Here is a 13,504-nt window from a genome sequence, read left to right as displayed (position 1 = left end):
CATACTCAGGAGGAAATAACCTTCATCTCTAAACCGCTGACAATTTCCCCAATCTTTAGGGAGTTTAAAACAATGGCATAAACTGCAGTACATTCAGTACATTCAGTACATTCTGACATTGTCAGAGCGTACAAAAGAGATTCCTCACATTATTGTCAGTCCACTGTATACAAATGAAAGGAGAGGCAAATTAGTGGACTGGGTTGCAACAATGTAGTTCAAACCTATTCCTCTACTATGAGTCTGTATCTTTAATGCATGTTCATAAATGGAGACAACTTGGCCCTGTTCCAAATTTAGATTCACACAGAAACAAGTCTTCTGACAGCAACACCATTTGCGTCATTCCCACCCTGGATGCAGCTTCATTAGTGGGCTGTGGAATCGGCTGATAAGACACCATGCTGAAAGTAAGACATTCACTTATTCCTATGTGTGATCTCAGAAAAGATACAGTCTGGAGGGAATGATATTAGTTAACATGTAAATACTGCATGTTGTGCGCACTATGAGTACCCAGAATAAATTAGCTAGCTACAGACTCCTTAGCTGGAGCCTGGAGACTTTTTCCTCATCTCAAGCACTTAACAAACTTTGAGAAGGAAAACAAACACAAGTTACATATCACTGATTAAACAATTAGTAGTAGGACTTGCAATTGGTTAAAGAAAATTGTGATAAATAAAAAAGTCTACCAGTTTCATTTAAGGACCAAAAATGTACAGCTGTGCCATACAGATGGCAAAATAGTTGGGATGAGATTTTCGATGTACCGATTTCATGGCACATGGTTTATTTACTGATACACATAATGACGCCGGATTCAAAACGTACAGTTTTTCAATTTAAATTATTATACAGATTTTGCTGTGAAGAGACAGAGTCATTAGATCATTTGTTTTGGTACTGTTGGTTTTGACATTTTGAACATTGAAATATTAAATACATGATAGAGAAGAAGCATAGAATCAAAGGAGAAAGTTAAAGGTTCTCTGTAGAAAGCCAGAAGGCTTTGGAATGTGTTTGATGGAGGGGAGGAGAGCGATGTGTTGATATAGGGAAGACAGATGGATATCTGTGGATTAGGTGAAGGGAGGGTTGAGGTCAGCAAATGAGGGGTGAGGTCAGTTTCCCTTAAGGGAGTAATCAGGGTTTGTCATCTTCTTGCTGTTGGGCATAAACTGTAAGGAATGGAGAGAGGGAGTGTCTTAAGTGGGATATACATATCTGGATGGGAAAACTTTGGGGTTGTCTGATTACAGCTGTACAGAACCTTTGGGAAGAATTAAACTTGGTTAAAGCTTCTCTAGTGTCCGTGGGTTATTTACTCTGAAAAATAAGAACCTAACAGTACTATCCTTATGAAGCTTGTTTTTGGTCACAGGTTCAGGGATGGCTGAGGAATGGCAACATTTACCTGGAGTTAACTCTGCAAATAGCACTGCTGGGTGATCTGAAAAGTCACTGTCAATTGATCAATAATATAATAATAATCTTGGCAAAAATGTTTATCTTTAATTTACAATCTGTAGAAACTATGACAATAGAAAGATTCAGAACATTTGTGAAACATCACAGCACAATTGAAAAATACATGGCAAATATAAATAAAAACTGGATGGTCTTCAGAAATAGATGGGAGGGGTTGAGGGTAGCTGGAGGATGAGACTAAACACACAAAAAAAGATAACTATTGTAAAATATACTGCGTCCGTAAAATGTACATAGAGTGCATTCGGAAAGTACTCAGACCCCTTGACTTTTACCACATTTTATTACGTTACAGCCTTATTCTAAATTGGATTAAATATTTTTTTTCCCCTCATCAATCTACACACAATACCCCGAAAACAGGTATTTAGAATTTCTTGCAAATGTATTTTAAAAAAATAACAGAAATACCTTATTTGGTATTCAAACCCTTTGCTATGAGACTCAAAATTGAGCTCAGGTGCATCCTGTTTCCATTGATCATCCTTCTACAAATTGATTGGAGTCCACCTGTGGTAAGTTCAATTGATTGGACATGATTTGGAAAGGCACACACCTGTCTATATAAGGTCCCACAGTTGACAATGCATGTCAGAGCAAAAACCAAGCCATGAGGTCGAAGGAATTGTGCATAGAGCTCCGAGACAGGATTGTGTCGAGGCACAGATCTGGGGAAGGGAATCAAAAATGTCTGCCGCATTGAAGGTCCCCAAGAACACAATGACCTCCATCAATCATAAATTTGCTTCCCAGACAAACTTAGCAATCGGGGGAGAAGGGCCTTGGTCAGGAAGGTGACCAAGAACCGATGGTCACTCTGACAGAGCTCCAGAGTTCCTCTGTGGAGATAGGAGAACCTTCCAGAAGGACAATCATCTCAGCAGCACTCAGGCCTTTACGGTAGAGTGGCCAGACGGGAGCTACTCCTCAGTAAAAGGCACATGACAGCCCGCTTGGAGTTTGCCTAAAGGCACCTAAAGGACTCTAAGACCATGAGAGACAAGATTCTCTGGTCTGATGAAACCAAGATGGAACTCTTTGGCCTGAATGCCAAGCATCACGTCCGGAGGAAACCTGGCACCATCCCTATGGTGAAGCATGGTGGTGGCAACATCATGCTGTGGAGATGTTTTTCGATGGCAGGGATTGGGAGACAAGTCAGGATCGAGGGAAAGATGACCAGAGCAAAGTAAAAAGAGATCCTTGATGAAAACCTGTTCCAGAGCGCTCAGGACCTAAAACTGGGGCAAAAGTTCACCTTCCAACAGGACAACTACCCTAAGCACACAGCCACAGCAATGCAGGAGTGGCTTTGGAACAAGTCTCTGAATGTCCTTGGGTGGCCCAGCCAGAGCCCGGACTTGAACCTGATCGAACATATCTGAAGAGACCTGAAAATAGCTGTGCAGGGATGCTCGCCATCCAAATCAAATCAAAATCAAATCAAATCAAACTTGTCTCATCGCACACCAGCGACTCCTGTGGCGGGCCTGGAGCAGTGCACGCTAACCAAGGTCTCCAGGTGCACGGTGTTTCCTCCGACACATTGGTGCGGCTGGCTTCCGGGTTGGATGTGTGCTGTGTTAAGAAGCAGTGCGGCTTGGTTGGGTTGTGTTTTGGAGGACGCATGGCTTTCGACCTTCGTCTCTCCCGAGCCCATATGGGAGTTGTAGCGATGAGACAAGATAGTAATAACTAACAATTGGATACTACGGAATTGGGGAGAAAAGGGAAATTAAAAAAAATAATAATAATAACTTGCACCAAATGATCTTCTGAACATTTACTGTCTCTGAAAAATTGCCAGTGCCATCACTGATGGATATATATTTTTTTACTATTGTTTGTATTTCAAAATCTCTCTGGGGGGGATCTTGTATGAATCACATTACTCAAAGATACATTTAGCTGTCGCTTATCTGATTGACATTATGTAAAATGATCCGAGCTTCATTAGTTAAACACTCTGAAAGAGGCACATATGCAGCTCTGTTAAATTAGTTCCAATTTTGGTCATATTAGTGCTGTCCCCTTCAATGTAGTCTGTATGTAACAGCTGTCCAGAGAAGACACGAAGACTGGACTCTGCAACAGATGTGTTCTTACCTCGTAACTCTCCTGCGTTGTGTTTTTAAAGAAAGGCCAGTCCAGCCAGCGGTCCCAGGTGATTGGTGTTTATTCTGACGATAGACACAAGGATGCACATTAAATGTGTAGGACAACAATATGTTGATGGCTGTAGACTCATGATTCATCTGTTAGCAAGAAAATAGCTGTGAATTAGCAGAGAGCTAATGTGAACATTACAATTAAAGCATGCTAGCTAACTCGTACGGACAGGAATCAGACATACAAAAGCACATCACAGGAAGCTCCCAATATCTAACAGGTACCGTACATGCACACACATCAGGACATGTACATAGTGAACTCGTATAGATTGCAAATATGAATATAGAATACAGTACTTGAGAACGTGACCTACCACTTGCATGTCAATGTCAATATCAGACTGGGAAGAATTTACGTTTGCGATCTCCCACTATCTGCTAGCATGACCAATGAATGGCATAACAGCTTATTGATATGTAAATTCAACAAACCAATAGGAAAACATAAACATCAAATTTATATTTCTGCAGTGTCAATTGGAAACATAACCAACCCTGTTACATTTACAACACAATAACTATACAACACAATATCTAAACTGTCATTGCATATGCGATGGAACAGCGGAACATTACACAGATACAAAAGTCTGCGTAACATGGCACATATTCCCAGTAAAGTCATTGACATTCTGAGACACAGTTTAGACACGGTCAAGTACACCGAGGATGGATGTGCTGATGATTCCTCTCATGAGCAGATAGCTGAAACATAGGCCAATGTTGATTTCCTGACCAAAACAAGGGCACCTTCCATGTCAGTCACTGGTGGAGGGAAACACAGAAACACAGCTTCAGCAGGATTTTACCCTCTGACTGGTGTCCATCTCTCAAATGTAATGGCTTAGAAAATGTAGACGTCTTTAAAAGGCAATGGGTGTTGCAGTCATATGGGTTCACTTAACAAACCTCACCCTGATGACTTTTCCAGCTCAATCTACCCCATCTGACTGCGGTAGTCACTAACTCACTAACCTTCTTGATAGTATCTAACCTTTCCCTGTCACTTGCATGGTTACATGACTCAGAGTAGAAATATTTAATCAATTAAATGGATTTATGTATGGTCATAATACAGGCACCAATAAAAATACAAAGTATATAGATAGACCCTATCTATATATCTAAAACATGTTCTCATTAGTTTGTCTGCAAGATTTACCTCCATTAGCCAGCTTATGCTGTAGCTTATAGCCTTTCTAATCTTCTTAACGAGTAACGAGTAAGCTCAAAACGGACCTAGTTATTCAAGGACACCCCACATCTCTGGCTGATGATGGTGTCTTTCAAATCAAGCTCCTCTAGATTTAGAAAATTAAAAGAAAAATTAAATATTATCTACAGTATATTACAAAGTCCACACATTCACAGAAAAACTGTTCTGTACTGAAACACACCTTAAAGGCTTAGTGCAATCAAAAATGTGATTTATCTGTGTTTTATATTTCCACACTATGAGGTTAATACTGTGACATTTTGAAAATGATAAAACCATTTTGGTGTAAGAGCTGTTGAAATAGACCAATAAGAAAGAGAGTTCCTAACCTCTCTGCCAATAATAGCTAGTTTTTCCATTCAGACCACTCCCAGACAGTCCATTCTTGCTTGAGCAATTGCTATTTGCTAAGAAGCCATTTTTGTTTCTTTTTGACCATTTTAATTGTAAACATTCACATTAAGGTAGTTAATTGTTACCCAAAAATAATTTGGTCTTGACATAAAAACGGCTGCATTGGACCTTTAAGAAATGAAAGTTGAATACATTAGTCTGTCACATTCATCTCAATTGTTTCAAAGGGACAAAATAAATTTTGCTGAGATGAACATTGGCATCAGTTAATCTGCTGTATCCTTACTGGGTTTCTCGGCCCTAAGATTTTGCATTTCAACATATTCCCATCTGATATTCTTCACAAGGATCTGATAGGACAACACAAATCAAATAGACTGAAGATTGAGTCTGGTCATTGGCTTCTTTTTGAATTTTGAATATTGAGAGAGATTTTGTTTTAAGTGAATTGCTCTTGAACTTCACTGAGACATTGTATCAATACAATATTTCATACCTAATTTGTGCGATTGGCAATCCCCTATGAGATACATAAACTTGACTGCTGTTTAAATGTGTTGACATAATAAGTTCCAGACATTTGAATACTGTTAACTGGATGGAAGAACTTCCCAGCGTGAGCTTGTGGAAAAACAGGCAACCTTGCATGACCTTGTGGAATCTCATGGTCACCTTATATGCTACGTTTAAGTTGCCCCCCCCCCCCTCTCCTAAGTCTAACAGCCCTAGGAATTTAGGACACAGTCTGGGATGAAAGTGGTCAATGATTTCAATTGATAAATATACTGTGTAACCGGTGTGATAGATAGATCAAATCAAATGAATGAAACCACCACCAATCAATGTTTTTCATCCAGTCAACACACATTGAACATGATGAATCTTAACATCTACATGTAGTCTTTCATGATTACTCAGATGTTCTACTCATATGCCTCTGAGCAAAGGTGGGAGGTAGACACAACTTGGCGTGCATGTCAGACATTAGGAAAATACATGTAAAGGACCAAAGCAACAGGAAAATGAGACTCAGAGCCTGTTTGGAGCTTTTAGTCAAATTTCAAATGACCTTAATCGCTGTGAGTACATTCACAGTCAGGTCACACTGCCCCTACAACAATAATAATATCAGCCTCTATTCCCTCTTCTCACTGAATTGCCTGCTTAGGTAGTTTATTAGCTGTCATGCTGACACACTTACAGCTCAATGTAGTCATCACCTGATTATTTGATAAACTCCCATATGAACATTAGGATTCACCGTGAACCTCACTAGCCAGCCAAGTGAATGCAATTGTCAAAAACTCCAAGTAAATCTAATTTGATTCGAAGGATGAAGAGTTCAAAATGAAGACGTACTCCCAGTTACATGTGATGTGATCTCAAAATAAATGAGTCATTTGCATGCTGATGTGATGTGACTGCACTTCAGGATGAGGGGACTGTGTTGGATGGACTGACATACAATGTCCCCCCTGCAGGAACTGTATGCCTTGAACCTATTCAGGGAACCTAAGCATACATTTGTGATAATTATGAGGAGCTATGGAGAAAATGTGAAAACCGTGATAATGGTTTTGCATTTTAAGAGGTAGATTAAGGTGTATGCATAGAATCACTGGTGAAGAAACTTGGGGGGGGGGGGGGGGGGGGTAATAAATATATACTGCCATGCCTCAACATTATGCAGTCAATCAAGCAAATTAAAGGTGCATTGTGCAGAAATTACTCCACCATTTCCTGGTTGCTAAAATTCTAATAGTTTGCCTAATTTCAGGTTGTGACAAAACAAGTAATTATACTGTGGAGAATCATTGTGCCATCTAAACCGCTGTGAAATAACTTTTCCATAACCAAAAACATAGCGTTTTCAACTGATGCAAAAACAAAACTTAATAACGGAAGCATAGACACATAGAACAGATCTACCGCTTCTTAGAATTGCTTTCAATGAGAATGACAGATCTATAACTTACATGTCTATGTGAATTTGGTCGGGCCACCCAAAAAGTTACATATTGCAGCTTTAATCATGAATTGGATGACAACAATACATTTTGTAATTATGGCTGGAAATAGGAAATATGTGCATACTTTGCATACTAATGAAATACTTGATGTACAAATGGATTCCTGAATCTACTTAATGTTGACTTCATACAGTTCAGTAACTCTTTAGCACGTGATAATTAGACCATTAAGAATTATGCTTAATTCTTAGTTACCTCTCGATGCCAGATATGACAATTCTGTAACTGTTAGGCTACTATTCATTTGGAGTGTTTTTGATTACTCAGCCAAACTAAAGCAAGTGGCTCACAGTGATAGCTGAAATTCTTTCATGGTTAGTATCCTTGTAATCAAGAGTTACAGAGCCATCTATATTTGGGAGACCGATGAGAGACCAGATGCTTCTGGAAGTGGTTTTGGAGTGCCAGTGGGAGGCTCTCTTTCCTCTGGTCTAAACAAATACTGTATATACCAATGTCCCAGAGCAGTGATTGGGGTCATTGCCCTGTGTAGGGTGCTGTCTTTCAGATGGGACATTAACTGGGTGTCCTGACTCTGTGGTCACTAATGATCTCATGGCACTTATCATAAGAGTATGGGTGTTAATCCCAGTGTCCTGGCAAAATTCCCAATCTGCCCTCATACCATCATGGCCACCTAATCATCCCCAGCTTCCAATTGGCTTATTCGTGCCACCTCCTCTCCCCTGTAACTATTCGCCAGGCCGTTGCTGTAAATGAGAATGTGTTCTCAGTCAACTTACCTGGGATATAAAGGGAAAATAAACACAACATAAATATGTATTAATAACCTTTTTACACTAACACGATTCCTCTGAAATTTGACTGTGAAATATTTTTGCTCAGTTAATTTGAAAATGTGCTTATTTGTAATGCAAGCATCTCTGAAAGGCACAGCCTAATTTGTTATCCACTAAATTGAATGAGTAACATGATAAACAGTATTTAAACAAATTGGGATCTACTGTACATATATTTAGAAAGCCATTCACCATCAGAGAACTGAATGCAAAATATACTTTTCTGTGTGATACAGAAAAAGGTCACATCAGAAGGAAATATGAAATTCACAGTGGAATAGAGCTGTTTCTAAATCATTCATGGTGGAATAAAGCTGTTTCTTGATCCTTCACAGTGGAATAGAGCTGTTTCTTGATCATTCACAGTGGAATAGTGCTGTTTCTAGATCATTCATGGTGGAATAAAGCTGTTTCTTGATCATTCACAGTGGAATAGAGCTGTTTCTTGATCATTCACAGTGGAATAGAGCTGTTTCTTGATCATTCACTGTGGAATAGAGTTGTTTCTTGATCATTCACAGTGGAATAGAGCTGTTTCTTGATCATTCACTGTGGAATAGAGCTGTTTCTTGATCATTCACAGTGGAATAGAGCTGTTTCTTGATCATTCACTGTGGAATAGAGTTGTTTCTTGATCATCCGTGGTGGAATAGAGCTATTTCTTGATCATTCGTGGTGGAATAAAGCTGTTTCTTGATCATCCGTGGTGGAATAGAGTTGTTTCTTGATCATCCACGTGGAATAGAGCTGTTTCTTGATCATCTCTACAATATAAGTCATATACCATTTCACAGTGGAATAGAGCTGTTTCTTGATCATTCACAGTGGAATAAAGCTGTTTCTTGAACATACACAGGGGAATATAGCTGTTTCTAGATCATTCACAGTGGAATAGAGCTGTTTCTAGATCATTCAAGGTGGAATAAAGCTGTTTCTTGATCATTCACAGTGGAATAGAGCTGCTTCTAGATCATTCAAGGTGGAATAAAGCTGTTTCTTGATCATTCACAGTGGAATAGAGCTATTTCTTGATCATTCATGGTGGAATAAAGCTGTTTCTTGATCATTCACAGTGGAATAGAGCTATTTCTTGATCATTCATGGTGGAATAAAGCTGTTTCTTGATCATTCACAGTGGAATAGAGCTGTTTCTTGATCATTCACTGTGGAATAGAGTTGTTTCGTGATCATCCGTGGTGGAATAGAGTTGTTTCTTGATCATCCGTGGTGGAATAGAGCTATTTCTTGATCATTCAATGTGGATTAGAGTTGTTTCTTCATCATCCGTGGTGGAATAGAGCTGTTTCTTGATCATTCACTGCGGAATAGAGTTGTTTCTTGATCATCCGTGGTGGAATAGAGTTGTTTCTTGATCATCCGTGGTGGAATAGAGCTATTTCTTGATCATTCGTGGTGGAATAAAGCTGTTTCTTGATCATCCGTGGTGGAATAGAGTTGTTTCTTGATCATCCACGTGGAATAGAGCTGTTTCTTGATCATCTCTACAATATAAGTCATATACCATTTTCCACAGGGTATGCTATCCATCATTAAACGTTCAATGTGTCTGCAAAGTTGGTTTGAAGTGCTGAATCCAGCCCAAAGCTAAAAGTCTAGGCGCTCCATGCCAGCCTGGCCTTGTCACTGAACAATGTCTCAAAAAAATACAATTTAAATGTCGAACACTAAAGCTGGAGATCAGGCTGACTTGAGACTGGAAGCTATTGTTATCCTAATGTCAAGAGAAGCTATTTCTGAGAGCCCATTACAAACCAGGTCAGTATGACCAAGCTACATTTTCATTTAAGACAGAAAGTGCTGTGCTGTGTCTGTATCTGTGCTCAGGCAAAAAAATGATGGAGCTTTGGGCTCATCAGCCATATGGTGAGGGCACTGATTAGGGCTTAGCCTTGCTGAGAAGAACACCATCCCCTAAGTAGAATAAATATGGAGGTGCATCTGTTTGGTTTGATCCACATCTTTCCAATGTCCTTATCTGATTCAAGGGGACAATTAATTCAAGCGTCCACTTAACAGGTACCCTCCTCTAAGAGGCATCAGCTTAGTCACAACTGGCAACATTATTGTGATAATTGATTCAAAACAAAGCATCCAGTCAGAAATTAGTCATGTTAAATTCCAATGCTACCACACTGCCAATCATGTAATACAATGGCTGGTTTTAACTAAATACATACCAAAAGATTTCTGCAGAAAATATCTGCATTTTCTCTGAGGTGAAGGGTTTCCTTTTAGCTTATACTGTACCAACAAACATCTGTAATATTTGATAAGTTACTTTAATAGAAGGTAGTATTTTGTATTGATGTATTATTTGTAGTTTGTGCTTCTATGCATGCTCAAATACCCCAACAATCTCCCCTGATGCACATCCCCAATATATTGTTAAAACCACTTCACTTCCTTTAAAATGGGTAATCTACAGTTTATCAGAAGTTTATCCTAGTAACAATTCCCTGTTTTAGGTCAGTTAGGATCACCACTTTATTTTAAAAATGTGAAATGTCAGAATAATATTAGAGAGAATGATTTATTTCAGCTTTTATTTTTTTCATCACATTCCCAGTGGGTCAGCAGTTTAGACACTCAATTAGTATTTGGTAGCGTTGCCTTTAAATTATTTAACTTGGGTCAAATATTTCAGGTAGCATTCCATAAGCTTCCCACAATAAGTTGGGTGAATTTTGGCCCATTTCTCCTGACAGAGCTGGTGTAACTGAGTCAGGTTTGTAGGCCTTCTTGCTCGCACACGCTTTTTCAGTTCTGCCCACAAATTTTCTATAGGATTGAATGCCTGTGCAGATTTGGTTTGATGTTATGCTGTAAACCAGCAAACACCAAGTTTTAACGATTCTTCCACTGCCACTACTACAGCATCAGCACAACAATCATCAACAATCATCAACACAGAAGGTCATAATCTGTGCTTTTGTAATCAAACAAACAAAAGTTAATGGTACATATTTAAAACAGTCCATTTAAGAGTCTGCAGCATCACAAATCATATTGCATGATTTATATATCTACAGATTCTGTTCCTTAAAATACAACATAATAGAGCAATTAATATCGAAATTATAGCTTTTAAAGATAATTATCTTGAATCATTGGTAGACCACCCAACAATTAGCTATAAGGGTCCGTTCTTAACACACTGATCTTGTGAGTTTACATAAATTATGTGCTATACCGACCCTTATAACGAATAATTTGTGTAAGCTCACGAGATCAGTGTGGTATACTGTACGAGGCTACCCAAAAATTGTTTCTGACCAAAATCAAAGAAAAATTATTATTTTTTATCAAATCTATTTTTATAAATCCATCAAGCCAAAACGGCATTCATTCTCTTCAGACCTTTTATAGAGCAGGCGTCACAGCATAATGTGCAGCTTGTCACAGATGTGGGCACTCCTTTTCACAGCTGGATTTCTGTGAATAATTTTATATTTTGCCTATGTAGATTTCAAAGGGCTATAGGGGATACATATTTTTCAAGTCTTTATTTCAGGAAGACACCTCAAACCTGAGATATTGAATTAGAAATGTTGGATGGATAGGCAGCAGTCCTCTCCTCACACTGATTTCTACGTAAATGGCATCTTTGACGACCATAAAATGCACAACAGATCTCACTGTCTCATCGGTAGAAGACTCTCCCCCTTAAAACTATTGGGCTGACAGCCAACTGCCAAGTGTCTTCCTCCTTCAGTTGTCTGATCTGAGGATAACTGTCATGTCAAAGTTCAAAGATCTGCAGAACTGTCAACATGCTTTACAGACACTTACAGACTGGAGGCCTCAGAGCTTCATGATGTGATTACCCCGTGCATTACAATCACATATAGCTTTAGCAGAAATAAAGGTTGAACACAACAAAAACATATTTCAGTTAAAGGCGCATAATAGTTTATTTATTAGACCATCATTAGAGATTTGATATGTTTTCATTGCTTGTCAACCTATATTACTAAATATGTCAAGTATTACTAAATATGTCAAGTCGGTACTGTATACAGCAATGCCATAGGGGATTACATGTAATAATAATACGACATTTAAAAAATCTACTCCAGATACAAACGTGTACATACGAACAGGCGAACACCAACAATGACTACATCTCATTTGCCCAGACCCGTATGCTCACACCCCCATCCCTAGTGTCTGCATTATTGTTTGCCACTTGGCTGTAAATTGTACAAATAAATTATTATTGGTCGCCCATATGCTATTTCAATATTTTAATAATAAATAATGAGATATTTACATTGTGTTAATGATGGTAAATTGATTGATTTCCATGTTGTTACATATAATTACATGTATAAAAGAGAACAAAACAATGTTATCAGCATGCCAGTCTGTCCCAAAAATGAATGACGGGGCTCTACAGCTACATGTCTATCCCAGTCACTTAATCGACTTCCCCACCCCTACCATGGATCAAAGGGGTATCCATGTGCTATTACTGCGCTAATGCCACGTGCTCAGTCCTGTTAGAGGATTTCTCTGCCATTAGCTCCTTTTTATCCTGTAGGAAAGTATTGTTTTCTTATCATAAAGAAGCTTACTGCAGCCTGGCATCCAATCATCCAGCAAAATAAACACAGAGCAGCTGCTGTAAAAAAGAAAAAGAGGACATTAACTGAATAAGCCAAACATTTCTGTTTGGGAAGATTCATCTTCTCGGGGACATATAGATTATCACAGTGACTCTCTAAAACAGCACACAGTATTGTGAACCATTGATTCATTATGTGTATGGTAATACGTCAGCTATGGGCTAATGCAATCCAATGAAGTCATGCAGGGAGGAAATGTACAAGGAGGGGTCACATTTACAATAAAAGGAAATATTGAATTGCCCTGGGGAAACAGAACGTTTACAGAATAACTGCTGTTACTGATTGTGAATTGTTGGTAAGTTGTTTAGTTCATGAACAGTTTGTTGACAGTTTATGAACCCTTTTGTTCATCCAAATAGAATGCAAATACTGCATCTATTATCTGTTTTTAACTAAATATGAACATGGATTTTTGAATGTAATTTTATCTGCATAAAATAACTAAATGAACCTGTCGTTAATCATACATAGTGGGTTTGATTGTGGTGGAGTGTGGGGAAGTGGAGAGAAGGTATTTATTCATCTTGGCAGATCAATTGTTGCTAATCCTAGTCACCATGTGTGCGTCACAAATGGCACCCTATTCCCTGTATAGTCCACTAATTTTGACCAGAGCCCTAGTCAAAAGTAGTGCACTATATAGAAATAGGGTGGCATTTGGGAGATATCCCTTAATTAGGTCCCTATTCCCAGCCAGGGGTAGAAATACGGTTTATAGAGATCTCCTGATGACTGGACTAGTGAGTGAATAAACAGCCCATCAACATTGACTCAGTGCATGTATCATCCACCC

The 13,504-nt window shown here is 38.8% G+C and overlaps 1 protein-coding gene across 4 annotated transcripts in view; it reads right to left on the bottom strand.

Annotated features, from left to right (window-relative positions):
- Window positions 1–13,504, bottom strand: part of LOC110503363 (leucine-rich repeat and fibronectin type III domain-containing protein 1-like) — a 150,785-nt gene that overhangs the window by 128,938 nt on the left and 8,343 nt on the right. The window contains exon 2 of one of the 4 annotated variants that reach the window (XM_036961215.1): window positions 3,598–4,427. The exons of 2 other annotated variants lie outside the window; for them this stretch is intronic. The gene's annotated coding sequence lies outside the window, so the exon portion shown is untranslated. The remainder of the gene's footprint in view (window positions 1–3,597; window positions 4,428–13,504) is intronic. One more of the 4 variants, XM_036961216.1, reaches the window with a different exon arrangement.

The sequence above is a fragment of the Oncorhynchus mykiss genome, chromosome 24 (genome assembly GCF_013265735.2).
Source record: "Oncorhynchus mykiss isolate Arlee chromosome 24, USDA_OmykA_1.1, whole genome shotgun sequence".
NCBI classification, from domain to species: domain Eukaryota; kingdom Metazoa; phylum Chordata; class Actinopteri; order Salmoniformes; family Salmonidae; genus Oncorhynchus; species Oncorhynchus mykiss.
This window is presented reverse-complemented; position numbering and strand designations above follow the sequence as displayed.